The 22,485-nt window shown below is 35.4% G+C and overlaps 1 protein-coding gene across 3 annotated transcripts in view; it reads right to left on the bottom strand.

The window, feature by feature from the left end:
* TENM4 (teneurin transmembrane protein 4) overlaps positions 1-22,485 on the bottom strand; it is a 1,559,611-nt gene that overhangs the window by 1,195,847 nt on the left and 341,279 nt on the right. For all 3 annotated transcript variants that reach the window (XM_064409696.1, XM_064409697.1, XM_064409701.1), the window contains exon 3: positions 13,868-13,955. The gene's annotated coding sequence lies outside the window, so the exon portion shown is untranslated. The remainder of the gene's footprint in view (positions 1-13,867; positions 13,956-22,485) is intronic.

Here is a 22,485-nt window from a genome sequence, read left to right as displayed (position 1 = left end):
ATATATAGAACATAAGACCTTATAATATCTAATATAATATTACATATAGGTGGGGTTTTAGTTTCATAATCAGATTTTGGATTTAGATTTAAAGTAAGAATAAGAACAATTGAGTAGAAATGCACCTGCACGTGTGTTGTAATTTTAAGTGTTTCTGTTTGTGTTATTTGTACACCTCTCTGTGGGGGCCTTGTTGTTCTCATACCTTTGTTCATTAATTTATTCTTTTTATTCCTATCAAATTACTCATTAATTTATTCTTGTGGTGTTTCATCTCTGAAATGTCAAAATCACATTGAAAAGAATATTTCATCTACAAGGTTCCACCAATTATTTTATTTTACTACAAAGCTATGACAGGAAATACAGTTTATTAGTAATTAAAATATGTAAAGTTTTCATTAAGTTTGAGAAGTTTACTGTGAACTAATCAGACATTCACTAGGAAAAAAACCAAAACCAAACCAACAAACAACTTGTTTCTTTGCACCTAAAGTGTATAAGTACAACAGTACAACAACAACTGCTAAGAATAAGTAATAAATTTTAGTCTTTCAGGTCACCTTCTGTGCTGTATCTCCTGGTACAGTCTGGTAGGATGGAGATGAACGGGAGTCATAGAACCATGTTGTAATCTAGGTTGAAAGATACTTTGGAAGTTACTTTGTCAAATATAACCACTGTACTGAAAATCCCCAAACTGGACATATGTTGTGAGATGTCCTCTGAATGTCTGAATGTCTGAAACTCTGAATGGACACAGACATTTCCCCTGCTGTATTTGCTCTTATTAATGCAGCCCATGGTTCTATTGGCCTTCCCTGCTGTGGCAGACTGGTGGATTCCCCAGCCTGATTCTCCTCTACAAAGATGTTTTTTCCCCAGTCAGCTCCTAGCTTGTATGGCTCCTAGCTTGTATGGCTGTATGGCAGATGTGTGACTCTGCATTTGCTTTTCCTGAATTTCCAGAGGTTTCTGCCTAACTGTAGAGGCTCCTTTGGATGACAGACCTCCAGAACACTGCTTGGTGTTTGCATGGTTCAGGTTGTTAAAAAAGACAGGAATAAATTGGCATGCAGAACATTTGTGGCCACAAGAGCACATCTACCAAAGAGAGCCACAGTCCATATCCAGAGCACTTGAAGCTTGCTCATACTCTATAGCATTAAAAGAGTATGAAGTCACTTAGCACACAGTGTAGCACACTGTTAAGTGTAGTTATTTTAGGAAATCAATATTAAGTAGAAAGAGACAAGTGAAGAGATATGCCTCACATTCGGCATGTCTGAGTACATTGCTTCTGGAGAAGGTCGACACTTCTTGGTTTGTTGTTCTAAAAAAATACCAACTCACAAGTGATCCATTAAGAAATGGAGTACAGATGACTCTGCAGTGAGAATTATGTAAAAAAACACGAAAAATCACAAGGAAAAAATCCTGAAGAGGGAAAAAATCCTGAAAGCCACACTAAACCTGATGCCACAAACCAACATCCATAAAATTAAACTGCTGAAGACCAAGGCTTTCAGTATATGATTAAGCAGTAAAAGCCCTGGTAGCACAGCAGTATGGATTTAGAGGACAGAACTTTGTGACCCATGCTGAAAGTACTCCACTGGATTTAAGAAGTCAGCAGCCTAGAATCTCAGAGCTTTTTTTAGACTTTTCCTAATGTTAGAGAGAGCAGGAAAAGTCTACAGATAATGACTGGAAAGTTACCCTCTATGGGACAAGTCAAGGAACACTTCACTCCTAACATGAATGTCTTTTTCAAATTAGTCCTGAGATCATATAACCCACTAGAAGGTTGCCCTGCTCATTGCAGGGTAGTTGGAACTAGATGAACTTAAGGTCCCTTACACTGCAAACTGTTCTGTCATTTTATGAAACACCTATATCCCCTTTTCAGAATCATTCAGGTATTCCTACTAATGGCCTCCTATGTGGGTTCATGCCCTAAAGGTGAAATACACTTCCTTTATAACTGTTTTAAAAGAAATGAATTATAAAACTGACTCCGTGTAGCAGTCACAGATATGTGTGCAGTTTCGACCAACATAAAAGATATAGGACCTAGCGTGTCCATGTTTCTTCTGTTATGAAAATTGAATTTCTGTATTTTTAATAAAAATTTCTGCTTTATTTAAAAGTAAGGAGCAATGGGATTTATAAGATTAGACATTCAAGGTTTTAAATAGTGTTTAGATATTATTATTTTTTAGCCTAGGTACCATTTGTGAAATAAAATTTTTAATAACCTTTCAGATATTTAGCCTTAGGGAAATAATTTCCTTAACAGTAGTTCAAGGGTTTAATGTCACAGTAAAGGCTTTGAAATACAATGTGATCACTTTCATTCTAGAAAGTTAGCTTAAAGAAGAAGCAAACAAAGTAAAAATATTAATGAGGAAAAGTTATGCAGTCCGGCTCCAAAACAAGACAGGAAGATGGGGAAACAAACTGCTATCAAAATGCTTTTATAAGACTTTGTCCTGTGTTTTCTATACAGAGCATCAGTTCCAAAATCTTCACAATCAGGCTTCCAGGATTTATATTTTGAAAATGTGAGAGAGGGCAGCAACTCTGAATTTCCTCTCCGAGTGAAAGCTAGGCAAGTGTTTGACACTGGGAACATTTTCCCTTGCCTCCATCCCATGACTGATGTCTAGCCCAGATCTTTTGCAGTAGAAATGGAATATGGAAATAAACTGATTGATGAGATACAGAAGGGCTTTTAAAAGGTTATATCACATCCACAGAGTTTGTTTGAATGAAAACCTCTGCCTAATACAAGTTTTTGTCCAGAGATTTCTTATTTCATCAAATTTCAGCACATGTACATTTAGCAATGGTCAGTCTGGGTTTCTAATGCTGCCTTTATTTCTCAGGATAAGGTCACTGCCATTTGTGAAAGTAGGAGACTTTCTTCTAAGGTCAGAGGGAGCAGAAACCCTTTCCTGGAAAGTTGCTGAACGACTTGGATTGAAAATATCTGTAGGAGTATTCATTCTTTGTCAATTATTGATGTCCTTTTTTTTTCCCCAAAAGGCAAAAATAGTTCCACTAGTTAAAGCTTGCTCATATTGTAAATAAATGAAAACAGACTTTTAAAAGATTTATCTGGCAATTCCTTTAACAGCTTTCAGCTGACCTATAAACATTTAAATTGTCCATTCCAGAGAAGATCTGCATTCCTGAATGGCACAAAATAAATTTCATCTATCATGATACTTCTCACATTATTGTGAATAAGTTGGATGATAGTATACTGTCAAAAATTGTAACGATAGAAAATTATAATAGAAAAAAAACCCCATCTACTTATTTCAAGCAGAGGTGAGTGCAGAAATATTAAATTTATGCTCATCAAGAAACCAGAAAACATTAATTATCCTTCATATTTTCCTATATAGACTATTAAATAGTTTTAGTAATAATTCTGCTCAAAAATTTGATACAATGCAGATTTCACAGCATTCGTAGCAGTGGTGATGGGCATACTCCAAAAGCCAATATATTGCCATTTACTTTCAAGATTTATGTACAGTCTCTTTTCTTCTATTCTCTTCCTAAATTGCAAATATATGACTTCAGTATGGATTATCGTCAAATGTTTTTACAGAACAGCAGAAACGGCTGAAAAACAAATTCTGGAGAGACTGCCACCTGTCTTCTTCACTTAAACTCCTAGGAAAAAATTACGTAAATAGGGCAAAATAAATTAAATAATTCAATGTTTATTTGGAGCTAAAATCAGTAGGCAAATAGACAGTTAAATATAGAAAGAAGAGTCCAAGGAAAAAGAAATCAGATTGGTCAGTTTGAGTCATACTGTTTCCCCAAAAGCATTGCATAACCAAAGATTAACAAAAATAATACTACAAAATATTAATACCAAGCTAGCACACTGTGTAATATTGAATAGATTATTATATTTTGCTATTTACTGTTTAAAGTTTTGTAAGTTAAACAGAATTTGATTTCAGTTGAGTTGGGCTATTCCATCATCAAACCCAAAGTATAAATAATAAATGTGGCCTATGGGCCAGATGAGAAATAAACAGGCTGAATCTAGAAAAAGCAAATAAAATCCTCCTTTTCCTGCATGCTGGATGAAATACCACCAGAAATAGTAAAATTATTTGTAATTTGTTTTCCATATTTAAATTTCTTGATATTCCTTTACAAAATCTTTCAATGTTTGTGGTTGTGCATATTTGCTGGTGAGATGTTTTTTCCTAATCCCTGGACATCAAATAACCAAGGAAATGGAGAGGGAAAGAGTAAGAAAGAAAAAAAGATAGGACAAAACCAAGAGAGGTGAAGATAAACCAATTTAATCTCATTTAAAACTAGAAGTAATGTTATGTGTTTAAATTAATAATTTGGAAACTTTCTGTTTAATTTCCACATTATTTATGTGGAAAAATATTTTCCACAAAAAAAACCCCATTTTTTAATGGTAAATCTTTTTTCATTTTTTTCCTTTTCTTTTTGAAAGAATAATTAGACATTCTAGAAACAATGCAAGATTTCAAGTGCTCTTTCTTTTCAGCATAATTATTCCTATGACAATTAAAAAAGAAAGAGCAAGAGAGAGAAGATCAAAGCCAAATAAATATTTGGTTTACTAGCAAACCAGAAGTGAAAATAGATTTTCAATGCAAACTTTTCTTGATGGAACATTATCAAAAATATTTTTAGCTTTCTATTAGAGAAAGCTTTTTACCTCCAGTTTACCCTCCTGGGTCTCTTCCAGATGGAAACAAGTGGGACAATCAATAAATGAAGCTGCTCAGCATGGTTGCCAGATTTTAAATATTAAAATCCAGTCCCAGAGACGGCAATCATACATGAACATATAAGCGTGCATGAATATGTAGGTTCAATGTCTCAGATTTAACCCAGACCAACCAATGCTGTTTTATGCCTGAACATTACCCAGCACACCTGGCATCAGATCTAGTGCAGATTTCTGATGTATCCACAAGTTTGCTAAAACCTCTTTTGTGGCTGACGTCACTCAGCCTCCTGTATAGACATAAATTAACTTTATGTGATTGTAACTATTTACTGTAGAAAAACTCTGGGAGCAGAATTTACATAGGCAAAGCATAGCAAGAATGGGATTTGACTTTATAAAACAGGATAGTCAGATCACATTTAGAGTTTTGGCAGCTCTTCCACTCATCTTTCTGCTGGTAAGCTTCCTTTAATATGGTGCCCATAAGCAACTGATTAAGAGCTTGCTTTCATATACCAATATTCCACAAAAAATATCTGTGAGGTTCTATTTTATGCTAAAGGAGAAATTACAAGATATCTTGTGTGAGTCAATGACACTCATAAGAGTTTTGGAGCAGTAAAAAACCAAACAGCTGAAGATGAGCCAAATTATGATCTCAGAGGACTCTGTGTCAAGCTTAATGGCTTCTCTGGAATAATCTCAAGTTTATGTGAGAGTCACATAGATCAGAATGTCATATTAGACCTGACATTTTTCAGCAAAAAATCATCCAAGAAGAAAAAGAAAAGTATTTATTTTGATCAACCCACACACAAACCTGAACTATATATTATTATTTTACAAGTCCATTCAGCTCTGCACCCTCTTTTGCAAAGACATGGGGGAGGATGGGTTGGATAATTTGCTTCAGCATCAAATGGCTTCAGCATGCAAAACAAAATGAGATAGATGCACTTTTTCCTAAAATCCTTTCATTCAGTTTCACATGACTATGTTTAAAAAATGAAGTAAATAAACAGCTAAAAAAGTGTTTCTCCATTAAATGACACTGTGATATTAAACAAATGCAAATATTTTGCCTACTGTATTTTGAGTAAAGCAATAAAAACAAGAACATGAAACAGACACACCTCAACAAGGCTAAGCCATGCAGTCACTCAGCATCCTGCTATTAGTCATTCTAACTACAAGTAATCTACCAGCACAGATTGCAATAATGGCATTTTTTTCCACAGCACAGATGTTCACATTTCCCTGATCATCTTACAAAACCTAAGATTGTCTGCAAAGGTCAGGTCCATCTCTTTTTCTAGCATGAATACTGTGATGCTTTGATTATTCAGCACTGAATTTAGACTGTCACCAGTCTGAGGATTTAAAGACGAGCATGGGCATTTGCTCCTCCACTGCTCACAATAATGGCTTTCATTGTGCCCAGGCTCACAGCATGGTCACCATTTCACCTCATTACTTTCTAAGGCATTTGGAGAGATACTCCAAGCTCAGAATGATGCTGCCTGTGTCCCTCCTCTCAGGTTAGCTGGCAATTTAAACAATGTAATATGAGTGCTGTATCTTGAATAGGAAGATAAAACAGTGGTTAGAAGAAGCAAGAAGAGGGCCTTCTGAGGTCTCTTCTTAGATTTCCTTGTGTCTTGGTGGCTGACTGCAAGCAATGCAGACCTGATAGAAAAAAATTGTTATGGTTTCGACAGTAAGAAATTTCAAAATATGTCCCTGCACTTTGGCCCTGTATCACCTAAGGAACTGAATGGATTTTTCTGAATTGTCAGAGCAAAGAGGAGTAATATAGTTCTTCAATCCAGTAGAAACACAGAATCATAGAAACTTAGAATACTCTGATTTGGAAGGGACATTAAAAGTCATCTAGTTCTAACCTCTCTGCCCTGGACAGGGACACTTTCCACTAGACCAGGCTGCTCAGGGCCCCATCCAGCCTGGCCCTGAACACATCTGTTAGCAGACATTATTTCCATTTCCCACTGTGACATGGTGCCTCCACAGCGCTCTTCACCCTCCCTCATTGCTCACCACCTAAAATTCAGACATTCTGCACTGGAAATCTGTGTCCCTGGAGATTTGTCTTCAGAATCATCAAAAAGTATCAACAGATTTCTTTCATATTATTTCCCTAGCCCAATGTAAACTCTATGAGGTAGAAGGCAAATGTGAATCCACTTCTATTTTTTTTTTTTGATCCCCCTATTGCTCTCCCCATATTTCCTCTGGACTTCTAAAAATTAATATGTTAAGCATCAGATTCCCTCTGTAGCATCTTACACCTAAGAATGCAAAGAAAATAATATGAAATCATGGTAATGTCACATGTTCTGTACTGCTCTGCAGTGCAACACATCTCACTTGATATAAAATAGATTCCTATCCCTATTAATTGTAAAAAACCCATGCAATTCATTTCCATGTAGGAAGAAATGATTAAAGAAACAATGTGACTTTAACTGAAACATTGAAAAATCCACAAAACAAAACTAAAAAAAAAGAAACAAAAAAAAAAAAAATTAACAAAAATCTCCAGTGTAACAGCTTTGAGTTTTTTTCCTATAGCAGCAGAGGAGATTATATCTGCTGGAAAAAGATGCAGTTTCAGCTTTGCTTCAGTAGCTGTAGCCTCATCTTTGACAAATTCAAGAAACATAAACCGAGTGGTGACACTGTAAGGGGGAAATGATAGAGCATAAAAAACAGCAATGACATCAAAATTAATATTGTTCATGACTTGCATCAGAGTAGTGAAGGTGCAAAAAAAATATTACTGTTAGTTTAGTGCCTTACATTTTTCTCCCTTTGGGACATCCTCATCACCAGTCACAGCACAGTGACTTTGTATGAGAATTTTTGTAGAATGGTGGAGTCAAAGGCTGGAGTGCTCAAGTATAATTATAAATCAGGTACATATGTTTGCATTCATCCAGCTTGCCTCATCAATGTTCAAATTACTTTTATTCACATTAATTTTATTCACAATACAGTTTCCTTATTCTTTTTTTTTCCTACTTGAAAAGAGCAGCAGTCTTCCTGATAAATGAGTCACTATTATGCACTGTCAGATCTCAAAAGACAAAAAATAAGGGGGGGGAAAAAGTAATGTTGCCACTCTTCAGCACTGGATTAATTCCAGACCTCCCAATTAACACTATTGTAATTTAAATAAATGCCAACTTTTACAAAGTTTTTTACTTATTACCCTTTTGTTCATTTCAATATTCATTTATAAATTATTGCATAAAGTGTGACGTGTAAGAGAGTATGTAGGAAAGCATAACACCAACACAAAACTTATTTAAACTATTAAGCTTCAGGAAACTGAACATTAATTTCCTTCACAAATATGATGTATAGTAGCATGGATTTCTCTACCAACTCACATCTGATGTAAAGTATTCAGCTTCATCTGTTGTCTTAGAAGTGTCAAACATCCATTGGTGAAACTGCTAGAATCTCTTTCTAGAAATGAAACACACTGCCAAATCCCATGTCATGACTGTAAGTCGTAGCCAGGGCAGATAGTCCTTTTCAAACACACCTCTAATATTGCTCCCTTTTTTCTTTGATTTCACTTGGCTTCTTTCTTTCCTATTCTAGCTCCTTATTTTCAACCCTGAATTTTCATTAGAACTGTAACTCTGGTAATTTACTCAGTGATTAAAGTAATTCAGTCTTACTATATTGAACATAATCACTGAATCAAAGATTCTTGTCCTGAGGGAACATCTCTTAATACTAGGGCTGCTTGCTCTTCTGGATAATGTGGATGCTCTGACTGCAAGGCATTTTATTTACTATCATTTTGTTAACCTGTAGTGATGAAGACAAAGAAACCTGTGCCTTTAGTTTGAAGATGCCTGTTTTACAACTTTGATTATTACAGATAATATTTGACAATTACAAACAAAGTTAAAAGTAAGACTATGTTAGGATAAACCCAAAACTCGAATCAGAAACTGAGCTAAATTTGTCTATTTCTTTCTTAATAGATTAATCTTTATTTTGACAAATCATTTTGTTTTAACACCTTTGTAGGAGTGTGCCCCCTAATGACAAGAGTGGCAAAGCTAGCCTTTGTCCCCCAAAAAAAGAAAGAAGCCCAGAAGTTTCTCTCAACAATTAGGTGAAAAGCCTCATAGGACCTCAGAGACTTCACCAAAAACTCGAGGACATCTAATTGGATAGAAGCCAAAAAGTCCCGCCTGGCCCATCAGGTAGAAAAGAAGAGAACAAAAGAACTAAAGTGCTTTTGTGAGGTGTTTATACCAGGAGCAGACCTCTGTACCTGGCTCGAGTTTTTCTGTTTGCTATTTTGCCTTTTAGTAAACCTTTTTTTCTTTCTAACACTGCAGCAAAAGTCATCCTGCTTATTTTATGCCCCCAAAAGTAATATTGAAGCTATCCTTGGGTGTATTATGTTTCTTTTTGAGGGCTTATGAGACCTGGCCCAAGAAAAAGAAACCTAATACACCTTTAATTGGTATTAAAAGAGTTTGACTGCATCAGTATATAGTCCACAAATTACACTAATTAGTTTTCTTTCATTTACAACTAATAAAATCATTCCCATCCTAGATATAAGACACTAGTTCGAAGTACAGACTTTGCATATTGTAATGGGAATTCAATTATTAGTACAGCCAAACCTTCTTTCTATCCTACAGTACAAAACACAATATCTTTTCAATCTTAAATCCAGGCTTCTGGTTGTATTTGCACCTCTTTTTTGTCAGTGGTGCATAGGGTATGACTATAGCCCTCAGGACTAAGCTGACAAGTCCAATGTGAATGACTAAAGAAAAGATTATCAATACTGATCTTCTGAGAATTCACAGTACTTGGGATATTACTTCCAGCATAGGTGCTACTCCTAAGAAAAATCTGTTGGTCACAACCCTGAAAAGCACCAAAATACCTCTTAAGAAGACTACTCACTGGGAAAACACAAATTATCTAGGAACTGTTGGCTTCTAGAGAAACAGTAAGTAGTCAAGTTTTTAATGACACAAATTGCCATTTTTCTTGCATTACTCTTTCAGGACCCACCTTCTTTTCCAGGTTTGTGCACCATGATCATAGTGACAATTAATTTTACCAGTGGATGGGTGGGCAGGCACAACCATGAGCACTTTACTACACAAAGGCAAGAAGCATGGAAGGATGGCACATCTGTTATTACTCAAAAGTTCTCTCCATATCAGGAACAAAATGATGTCAAGACAGAGAGTTATTACTATACTGTCACACTTGAACCTAAAGAGGAGTTCTGGGGTTTGTTCATCATGTGATGTTTAAGATGGACATATGATGTGATAAAAACTCCTTCTCTGACAGATTTTAATTCATAAATTCACTCACAGTTATTTTCTACATTTTCTCAAGGTAAATTTCACAGTACTGTCTTAGATCACATTGGGGAAAACTTTTCTTCTTCATTAAGTTTTCTAATTAGAAATATGGTCTTTGCAGATAAAAGTTTTCAAGTACAAAATGATGAAGAGGCAAGGGCTTATCAATGGCTCCATAAGGAATGACTGGCTTCTTTGGCTGTCAAAATGTCAAGTTATTTGCATTAAAGAAATTAATATATTTCTGCTTGCCATGTCTTTAGCAGTGACATGAACTAATTTGAAAAAATAAACACTTCCTTGGCACATTTTACTTGTTAGTCTTTCAAGTTCATTTCAGGTACTTATCCTTTGCCCATTTTTCATATTCAAGATGCAATGCGGTCAAGTGACTCACTGATGCCTAGTTTTAGGGTGTTTTTTTCTTTTGCATGTGAAAAGTCAGGGCAGAGAATTTCTAAATATGTAGAAGAGCATTATAATTTCCAAACTCTAAATTAAGTGGGTCCTAGAACACAATTAATTTTACGTTTTAAATTAATTCTGCTGAATTTAAATAATATCTTTCAGAAAAAATCCCAGCAAAATACAGAACACATTTTAATATTTATTTGAGAAAACCCCCCATAACCAACAAACAGAAAACCAGAAAAAAATAGGTATTAATTTACTTCTTCCTTCCTTTTGAAGACATTTCTAATTTAAAATTGACCTTATTTGAAGTGCTTAAGATCAAATAGCATTCATGGGCAACTTCCAGTGAAGTCTACTCAAAGATTATATGTTTCACATGTGCTAAGGCTGAATTTTTCTACCAAATTTATCAACCTATTAATTTATGAATAAGCACCAACCTAAATTAATTGATAATTGACACAAAATATTTGAGTCAATAAAAAAAATTTATAGCACACAAGGTGATACTAGAAGATGTATATTCATAATCCTGAGATAATGGCCTGAAAGTCATTAAAATGCTGGCACCAATATTTGTCTGATTTGAAATATGAAGAATAATTTTGATACTTTTAGAGGAATTGTCAAAAATAATAATTAAAATAGAAAATTGCAATGCTGTACAGATGTCTTTGCATCATGTTTATCATATTCGTCTAAATCATGGAAGATAGTTGTACTTTTCTATTTCAGCATACATTTACATTTTCAGAAAAAAAAACCAAAAAACTAAAAACAACAAAACAGGTGAATTCCAAATTCTTTGCTTTAATTAAGAGAGAGAAAATTTGCAAAAACCTTAGAGAAAGCTAGCTGGAAACTGAATGTGTCCTCATTTCCACATTAGTCATGCTGGAAAACACTGGAACTCTGTGTCTCCAACCCACAATTTTGTTGTTGTTTCTTCTCATGGGCAGATGGTTCTTCCAAGAACTTGACTTCATATAGCAGAGAAAGGGTTGAGAATGAACAGTGAACACTTAACCTTAGCTCTGAAGAGCTAGCAAATAAAACTCTGTTTAAAAAAATGTGAAAAAATTATCAACAAAAGCCAAAATCTCAACAACCTATCCAAAGCTCAAATACTCAATTTCCCAGTTGCTAATGTTGCACTTTTGAGCAAAGACATTATACTGTATGTTCTGTAAGACGTCAGCCATTTCTGATAGTTTCTTCTCTGAAGACCAGAGTATAAAGTCTTCAGCCAAAGCAGGGCAAAGATTGCCAAATATCTGCTACAAAATTCTTCTGGAAGCAACAGATCCTTGATCCTTCAAGGTCTGCTGCTGGCAAGGCTTCATTTGCTAGGAGAAATGCATAGGATAAAACCGCAGAACTTTGTGTTACCCTGGAATGTACATGTACAACAGCCTCCTTCCTAAAGGTTTTGATATGTCAGGTCTGAAATTACAGTTATAAGCTTCTAGATTTTGCTACATTCTGTAGTCACCATTTGCAATAAAAAAGTCATCATTACAAATCAAATGCTCTGTGTCTGATATTTGTTTGTGTGGAAATTAGTATAAAGATAAAACACCAAAAAAAAAAAAAGGCATGAGAGGAGGATATGGTCATACCGGTTTGCTTTAGCTCTGTGAGGCTTAAGAGCCGTGAGTTTAATTGCAGTCAATGAAGATCAACATCTCCAAAAGTCAATGTTCAAAATTAGGCTCCTGCTCAGAAACGTGCCCCATTTCATATAGGAGCCTCCCTCCGTCTATTCATTTGACCAGGACCCATGGGAATATGACCTGATTATGTTTGGGGAATATCACAGAAAGAAGTTATTCAGAATTCAGAAGTCAATAAACATACAATTGCAATAACTGTGAAGGCATTCATTAAAGAATTACTGATAGTCTGTATAAGGGTTACATGACAAGGTGGCACCAGGAGTCTACAGGGGTGGCTTCTGCTGTCAGATAGAGCCCATGCCAGCTGGCAGAGGAGAGATGGACACTGGCCATTATCTTACTCTGATTTGATGGGAAATAAATTAATCTGAGAAACTAGAGTGATAGAGTGGCTTTTGTGAGCACCTGGTGTCCAGCCAAGGCAAGCCCACCTCATACACAAAAACAATTCTTAGGCTGACAATATTCCTGCACGCTCCAGACAGAGACTGAAGGCATCAGTAAGTTTGATATAGGATAAACTATTGTGCTAGATGCAGTAACACATAGCTGTAGCTCTGTGGTACTGTGAGTGATTAGGATCCCAACAAGGTAATGGCCAGGAGAATGAGCACAGTACACAATTAAACATCTTACTTTAGCTTATGGGATGCCTTTCACACAGTTTTCCTAAATGGGGTTGATTTCAGCTTTTCCTCCCTCTGTAGGCCCCTAACCCTTCTGGTAGCAGCTTTAAATGCCAACTTGCCCTGTTTTTTCTTTTAGTGCTATGTCCATAATTTTAAGATTATACCATCTTTAGACGTTAGAGATGTGTAGCAATACTGTCAGCGAATCAGGCCATGTTTTGAACAGCCAAATGATTTTTTTGTCTATTACATTGCAGAATAAGTTAAAATCTCAGTGCAGTCAACTCACATGAAGTGTTCCTTTGAACTTTTCATATAGTATCTCTGAAGGGTGTTAAAATGCAGAACTAAATCAGGGAATGACAATTGTAGATTAAATGTATCTCTTTGGATTTACATTTAGTTTTTTTCTTGTGCCCTCTGCAGAAATAAGTTAAGAAGCATTTATCTAACTGTGGATTATATAAAGGGTATTTTGTTGGAGAAATAGTGCAGAAGTTTATTAGTGACCTGAACAGCATTTGAGAGGTAGAAACACAATACACAAGAATTTAAAATTAGAGTCTTATTCATGTCATTACATCTCTAAGTGTCACTCCTACTGCTGATTTTAGAACAAGAGAGGATAATCAATTCCTTGATACCTTTGCAAAATTCTGTGTAACAGCAGAAGAGAATTCTGTATAAAATCCTTGAGAGAAGTAAAAGGAGATATGTTGCTATCCATTTCAATAAGAAATATAAAAGAGAAATTGACCCAAGGTACATTAGAGATTACAACCCAAAAATTGCTAAAAATCACTTGGTAAAACAATAAAACCAGATATTTTTGCTTAATTGAAACGTGTTTTTTTTTTTTTATTAAAAAGTAAAAAAAGTTTATCTGAAAAATAAAAATTTAAACAAATGAGAGCCTCGATGAATATCGTATTCTGTGCCTCAGAAGTTAGAATAGTTTTGTGACCCCAGTCTAGGTACAGCTATGCATTTCAGCAAGCAAGGTTTGAAAAGAAAAGAAGAGCTTACCTATGTCACCAGTTTCAGGTACAGCATCAATCACATCTTCACTTCAGAATCATCAATAGATTAATGTTGTCTGGAGGACTACAGTGTCCTGTAATGACAAGTTATAAATCATATGAAACAGGAATCTATCATATTCAGACGACAATGGCATAAAATAGCCCAAACTGGAATCCAGAACACTGTGTACATCTGCCATCTCTAAACAGATGTCTGCAAGACATATTTTGCTTTGGTATATTGTATATACATAACCAATAAGTGGAGAGAAAACTTACATTTTAATGTGGGTAAAATATTATTATCAAGTTTTAAGCTTGACATTAAATTATTATTATTATTATTTTTGCTTACAGGATTGAAAAGACAAGGAATAATTCAAATAACATATTAGAATATCCTTAATTATCTAAAATAGATTTGTCGATGTCATGTCAAAATTTTGAGGTGGAATATACTGAATTCTTACTGTCATTTTGATATAAATCATATTTCTTCTCCTGCACTGTAATCCACGAAGACGGTTTCTCACTCTTATATCAGGTTACATACCTAATCATAGATAGGAGGGGACTGGATTAAAAAAAAAACCTAATAATCCAATGTTATTACTTTAAAAGAAAATAGGATGAGCCTGGAAAGAAAAAACAGAAGGGAATAGAGCTCTGCAATGGTTAAACTAATACATGGGACTTGCGTTCTCCTCTCTTTGATTCACATCTGAGACTTCAACATTGGTCATGCACATGTTAAGTTTTCCAACAGTGAGTTGATTATTCTGGGCTGAAATTCAGCAGTTCATTCATCTGTGTGTTATACATGTATGTGTAAATTCAGTTCTGGACTAAAGAAATCTTCCATGAAAACTGACATATTTCATCAAAGGACTTTATTTTAGATTTTCTAAAAGAGGGAAATGCTTATAGAATAAACAACCAGCATTAAAAATGAATCTACTGATATCAAACCACTAAACATTCTAATTAAACCTCAAATCACTGTAATTAAGATTTGCTAAGAATTTAGAATTCATGACAAATATAAACAAAGCATTTCTTTTTGGAATTTTTAGAACAGTCATGGGGATAGGGATACGCCTGATGTTTTGGTGAATGATCATTGACATTATGAAATTTCCACTGCTTTCAACATAGCATTATCTACCTAGGACTCTTTAATGTTCTTGGAATAATTCTGCAAACCCAGAATTGTAGAGTCACAGAACACTTTAAGTTGAAGGGGACCTCTGGAGTTCCTCAAGTCCAATTTCAGAGCAGGTGCCACCTTGAAGTTCTTTCCAACCCAGTTTCTTTTTCAGCACACCACTCTACAGTTTTCTTGATTTTTTTCATTTGTGTTGTGCACACTATTTCATCACAGAACACACACACACAATTTTACAATTTGAAGGTATCACAGGATTAAGAGAAAGATGAAATCAGGTACTGAAGCACATACCAGAATATTAAAGACCAAAGAGCAGAATTGTTTCAAGCTTTATAAATGGAATCATCGCTATCTTGGGACTGATGAAACACTACTGAAGTTCAATTAAAATTTCACAAAGGAGATCTCTTTTTCAAAAGAAAGTATATTTTCCCCATATTTCCACCACATGCTTCATGCCATTTGTTGGCTTGCTGGCTTCTTGTCCATACCTTCCTCTTGGTTTTTACTATATAGAGATCCTATGGCTACTATGCCCCCATATGCCTTCAGCACCTTTGATATAAATCTTCAGTTAGAGATTATAACCTTGTGCCTTATGTCTTCATGGACAGTTGTATTCCTTATTTTATAGGCTAATAAAGCTGGATATATCTCATGTAAGTAAAGTTTGGTCTTTCTTTCCTCCATGGTCTCTTACCATTATAGTGTATTGGAATAGTCCCAACTGAGGAAAATTAGTTTTGAGGTGTGTTTTCATAGACTATGAAAAAGCAGTTTCTAAATATGTGTGTTTTCTGCCACCTAACATATTCAATCAGCATACTATCTGAAAAAAATAAATTAAAAATGTAAAGTATCAGCTTCCAGAAGAAATATTGGAACAATTCAATTAGCAGATGTAAAGTTAACTTGGGCCACACCAGAGAGTAGAATCTACGTGTTGTATTATGTCCCACTGAGTAAAGAGGATATGCACTAAAAAAAAAAAGACCCTTGAACAAATGTTTTGTATTATTCTAGAAATTATTACTGCAGTCTCTTCCGCAGTGTTCTGACAGTTTGGAAAAAAGCTTATGTTCTTTCTTTCCATAATCATTGACATAACTCTAAGCAAACTGCTGTGCATCATATCACTGACTTTAGTAATTTGCAGGCACTTGCAAGGAGTGAAAACAGTGCCATACACAGAGAAGACTGGTGTTGAATTATGCAAGAGCAAGCCACACATTTCAGCCTGAATGAGGAAAGTAAGAGCCATGTTGGATATTAAGAAAACACATCAGGTTCAGAGGTCTGCAATTAATCTTGTCAGTGCATGAAGCCAGGCTAACCTGTTTGCAGGAACACAACATCTCAGCTCCTTTTTCTCTTCTATGAATACACAGGCAGCCATGGACATACGGGATTTGAATCCATTAATGTGACTGGACATAGTCAAGTTCGTGAATATTTTACTGCATTCTTAGAAGTATTAAATATTTACACCAGTTCTTCCTAAGAGAGAACAGGCAGATGGAATGAATTTCTGTAATCTACCCTACAGTATATGCAGATAATACATATATTTCCAGAAAAGAATTACATTGTGCTGTCAGTTGGAGCAGAGAAATTTAGTCTGCAGTTGATCCAAGTGTCTCTGATTGATAGACACAAAAGTCAATATAGTACCCATAGATAAACTTTTAAAACAACATTGTCCTTTTTTATACAGTCAGTGAAATATCATAATTGAATAAATTTACTTTTAGAACCTGTTGACACTAAGATACATGTAGTGAAATTGACTGAAAAGAAATTAAAATAGATTGGTTTTCTTTATTGACCTTGACAAATGTACAAATGCCATAGATGATGATTATGATGATCCTTATACAAAGAAAAAAAAAAATATAACCAAGTATTCTGCAAAGGCCACTTCCATTAGAAGGGCACTCTCTATTGATTGCATGGAGCCTTCCTTGAGAAGTACAACAGTAGGTGTTTTTTAAGAAAATTGATTTTAATGATTAAAGAGACCTCAATTTCCCTTTGATGTTTCACACCAGAAGTATTCTGTAAATATAAGAGCCTAGTATAAGTTCCTTAATGGGAACAAATAGATGCACTCCCATATTCTTTAAAACTTTACATTCTAGTAAAAAATAACACAAAAATATCACAAAATATGTATAAAATATCACAAAAATATGGTTAAATTGCATCCGATTATAACATTTCTTTTGAGGCTTTGCCTTCCTTCTGTAATCAAACAGATTTCATATCTTGAAATCATTGCCAGAGTTCTAACTTTCAAAACACACCAGGCTAACCTGTGATGATGTTCTGGACATGACTAGAAGGTGTCATTGTTGTGTCATTTTTCAGTGTCTCAGCACATATTTTTCAGTGTCTCAGCTGATTATCTAGAGATGTTCCACTTCCCACATGAAAATATCTACAATACATTTGAGTTTTAATCCATATATGCATCCAATGAAGCAGTGTAAGCATCTATGCAGACATTAGAGATCTATGTAAAGTAGAAAAGTAGTTTTATGGTTTTTTAAATTAATCACCAATATGATAGAATCAGTCCACTATAATTTCATGCAAAGTTAACATTTGTGACTGATTCTGCTAATAATCATCACCTCTGAGCACCTGATAAATTATCTGAGGGAAAATCAGTCATTTTACAGAGATCTCCTATGAGCTCCATCCTTCTGCATTTCCAAAGACGTAGAACAGATTTCTATTTAAATTTCCTCTCTGCTTTCCAAAAATCTTTAGTGTGATAAGTTTAGAAACTTATGTTCTCAGGTGCCATTTCCCCCTCTCTGATAGAAATAATAAATGGAAAAGTGAAAAGACAAAGTAATTAGCACTCTTCTAAACTTTTGGAAACAGTTATGAAAGTGTGATTTACTGCCTGTTCACATTATTAGACTGAGTCTTGGTTGCAAGAAGCTGAAGTTGCTTACATGTACAAATCTTGGATTAATTCCCTAATTTTTGGAAGCAATGATAAACATCAGAGATTATACATTTCTATATCAAGATTAGAACTGCACCTTGAGTTGATTCTTTTGCTCGCTCCCAATGATTTCAGTGGGAGGCAATTTCAGTTGTCTTGACACATAGGTCTGGACAGCCAGTTTTGCACAGTAAAAGAGAAGAAAAGCTAAGGATGTGAGCAAAAACTAATTTTGTGTCATAAATCAAATCTTTTTGCTGCACAAATAGGATACAGTGTGATTGGACTGGTAAAGGGGAATGAAAAGAAGAAGATGGGACAGTTGAGGAACAACCCACATCCTTTATATGAAAAATGGAAGGTGTAGTAAAGATTTTGTTCAGCAAATCCATTCGTATTCCAATCACTCCTACCCACAGTAGCACTCTCAAGTTCAAAAAGGAGAACCTGCATTTATAAGTTATCCAAGTATTAAAGTGATGTCAAAGACCTTGCTTTTGTTTGAGCTCTAAGCTGCTGAAATGTCATATCAAAACCTCTCTAAGCCTCGAAACTACTTTTTTATTTTGTAAAAAAGGAAAAAAATGAATGGCCCAATGTCTTGCTTCCACAAACATGTTTAATAACTTCTGAGTTTTTAACACAGAAAAATATACTTAATGACCTAAGACAGCAATTTAAACACAGTATTCTACTTTAGCCTGCTCTATAATATTTTTTTGTAATTTAGTTGAAGTCTTTTTACTTCATTAATTGTTAAATTAATGCATTTTCCTTACATCTTGCAGTCTTTCTGAGCCAGTTGATGAGGAATCTAAAAGATGCAGCTGCCTTGCAATGGCAATAAACAGAAGTTATGAAGCACAGAGCTGACTAGTTGTTTTCAAGTACCAGCATTTCCAAGTGAGATAGCCTGATGACCTCTGGTGATCAAGGAGCTCAAATAGCAAGGATGGGATGAACCTTAAGGAGCTGCAGTTTTTTAACCACTGCATGAAGCAGACCCTTTGCAGGACCAAGAGAAAAAGCTGAATGTGTTTTAGTGTAACAATCCAAAACAAAAGTGTTAAGCAAAACAATTTATTTTCTGAGAAAGAAAATGGTTCCTCACCTTGTTTTCACTAGAGCACAGGTGTTCTTCAGAGAGGTGGATATGAAAGTCATCATATGTAAAACAAGTTTTCAAACAGAATAATTGTAAAATGGATATAGGCAAAATTTAAAACTGTACTGGTTTTGCAGAGTGAATCTGTCACTCTGCTTTTTTGCATTTGTATTGAAGCTGAGTAAGCCATAGAAACAAAATCATACAGCCAGCTCTTTGGATCCCAATACTTTCATTTGTGTTATAAGATTTTTCTAGTAAAAAAATATCTGGTAAAACAAGAAAATCTCTGCAGATAACAATCTTCACTGTTTTGCCACTTACTCATATGAATGATGGACTGTTTTACTCACGGATTTGCTGAGAAAAGAGGATAAAGAAGAACCTATGGCTAAGATGATACGATTCCCTCATCAGCTTCCAAAGTCCTTGTGTAACTATATTCATTAGGAATATATAAAATTTGGTGCCAGACACCTTTGTAACACCTTTGGTTAATTCTTTAACCAAAATGATGATAGGAAAAATGACATATTAAAAAATAAAATTAAATGCAATGTCTCTCCTGACAACTTATCTTCCTATTTCCAACTTTTTATTTAGTAAAACAGGATATATTATGAAAAAAATAGAATCCCCCTAAGCACTAAAAATACAGATAAAAATATCTGAATTTCCTCCACAGTGTTTAATTATTATATTTCCTTCTCTTAACAGACTTAGGAGTCCCCAGGCCACTGTTTCAAGCTTTAAATAAGGGATATAAAGTAGAATTTATACTTTAATATTATGATAAGCACCCCTTGAAATCACAGCTCCTTTCTGCCAGGCCCTGAGCAAACACCCAGGTGGAGAGACTTCCTGACCCAGAAATCATATACTCCATTATGAGGAGAAATAAGAGCAATAATAGTATGATTATTGCCATATAGTAACTCAGCTGTGGAATGGGAACAAAAAATATTTGGATCAGATCAGATCACAGGACATGTACCCTGCTAAGACTTGCAGTAAAGGACGTGCACTAGAAAACAGTCTAAGCTATTGCAGCTATACACCAATATTTCTCATCCAACCTTCTGTGTCCCACTGGTTTCCTGAGACGCAGGTGGTGTCTTTGTGCTTAATATTCCTGGATTAATTCTTTCATTCAATAAATTAGATCAAATTAATTATTTTAAAGACTATGTAAGCTTTAGAAATGCAGGTTCCTCAGATACCTGGATGAGCTAGCCAACACTGCTGTAGATATGAGTGCAACATCATCCTGGGATTTAAGTACCTCAAAGAGTGTGGAACAGGGCTGACTGCTGGGATCTTATGATTTTTTCTTTCCTTCAAGTGTCTGAATTCCTCATCACTATGTTATGCAAAGCACCTTCTGGGTAGTATTTGATATGATTATGCAGTCAAGGATCATATTTTTACTACAGCTGGTATTGAACCTTTTAAAGGTTATATTTATTTTAAAAATATCTGGAATACATCCTAGTCTATACATCTGCCCAACTAATTTAGATTTCGGCAAGTAAGGTTTTGCCTGGATGATACAGGGGTGATTAAACACCTTAATACAAATAAGACGGCACTTTCTGTCAAATCACCATGGGCTGTACTTTAAAGAAAATCAGGCAGATGGCTGAATGGTCAACAAAGATGGGTCAAAACACTCCTCCCAGATACCTGCAGTTTACCACGTAGAACAAACCACCAGCCAGTTGTTTGAGTAATACGACTGGGTAAGCATTGCTAAGTACTCTGTAATAACAAAAGTACTGCCGAAAAAAAAGCTGTATACAAGGTATGCACACTGATGGCTTTTGCAGACAAAAAATGCAAATTAAGGTTCATAAGAATGCAATCTCTACCCTGCCAAAATATTTATTCATGGCAGGCATTATCTGCACAATTCAGAAACACATACACCACTCCATATCACAAACTGCTGACAAGATGTAGAAAAGGTAATAACACTCTAATGTCTATGCACTTTATTCGTTACTCTGCTGAGGTAGAAGTACATGCATACATTTTCAAAACTAGTTAGAGAGCTGATTGTCAGCAATTCATTCCCCAGCATTTCTGCTGCAGATTCTTCATTCACTTAGCCCCAGAGCCATTGGCATTTGTAGGCAAAAAGTCCTTGCAGCAAGCAATTGAAGCAGACATCACATAGTTATGTGTCCACTGGAGGGCTGATATCTGACTGGAAGGATCAGATGGCCTCAAATTTTAAATGACCTTGTGATATTGTCTCTTTTCTATTACAAATTAGATGTCTACACATGGCTTTAAAAATCCTCCTAATTACTTTCTTTGAAATAATATGTTTGAATGCATTTTAAAACTTGAAGTACGTGAACTGTTTCTGTTTGTATTATTAAATTCTGTATATATATCCATAAAAGAAGAAGCATTTTTATTTCACACCATTTTTCACAATCTTTCAGCATTGCCAGTGATATTACTGGATATTACTGGATATTACTGGATGTTATGCAATACCTCAGTGATGTGTAACCAAGGGATATTTTGGAATAGGTACTGTATAGTGACATTATTAACTTCCTTTCAAGGGAAAGCAAGGCCCACAGGCCTGAGCAGGCAAAGCACTGATGCCTTTTTCTGAGATCATTGCTACTTTCAATGTCCTCTTGGGATGCTATGTCCCATAGCATGGCCTAAGATCCTTGTGCTTGAGTACACAAATGTCAAACATTCTTTTAAATAGGCATTTTTGGCACTCACAGTGCTTGCAAGTATAAATGGACTGATACTCAGTGATAAACTCATAGCACTTCTATCTATTTCTTTTCAGATCACATTGATACTAAGAAGAACACTTCATCTACTCTTTCACAGAATCAGAGAATCACAGAATGGGTAAGGTTGGAAAGGACTGCAGTGGTCCAACTTTCCTGCACGAGCAGGGTCATGCTCAAGAACATTGCACAGGATTGCGTCTTGATAGTATGTAAGTTATAGTCAGTGAGGGAGACTACACAGCCTCTCTGGGTGATCTGTTCCAGTGTTCCATCACCTGAATAGTAAAGTTCTTCCTCATCTTCAGGTGGACTCTCCCATGTATCAGTTTCTGCCTATTTACTCTTGTTCTAGTGCTTGGCACCACCAAGAAAAGCCTAGCTTCACTCTCCTGACAGCCTCCCTTCAGTCTCTTCTCGAGGCTGAACAAACCCAACTCTGTCAGCCTTTTCTCATCAGAGAGTTGCTCCAGTCCCCTATCTTTGTCCCCATATTTATCCCCCCATCTTTGTCACCTTCTGTTGGACCTGCTCCAGGAGCTCCACAGCTCTATTGTACTGAGGAGCCCAGAAGTGGATAATGGCATTTCAGATGTGGCCTCAACAGAGCTGATCAGGATCACCACCCTTG

The sequence above is a fragment of the Passer domesticus genome, chromosome 2, assembly GCF_036417665.1.
Source record: "Passer domesticus isolate bPasDom1 chromosome 2, bPasDom1.hap1, whole genome shotgun sequence".
NCBI lineage: Eukaryota > Metazoa > Chordata > Aves > Passeriformes > Passeridae > Passer > Passer domesticus.
Note: the sequence above shows the minus strand (reverse complement) of the source record. Positions and strands in the feature narration are given on the sequence as shown.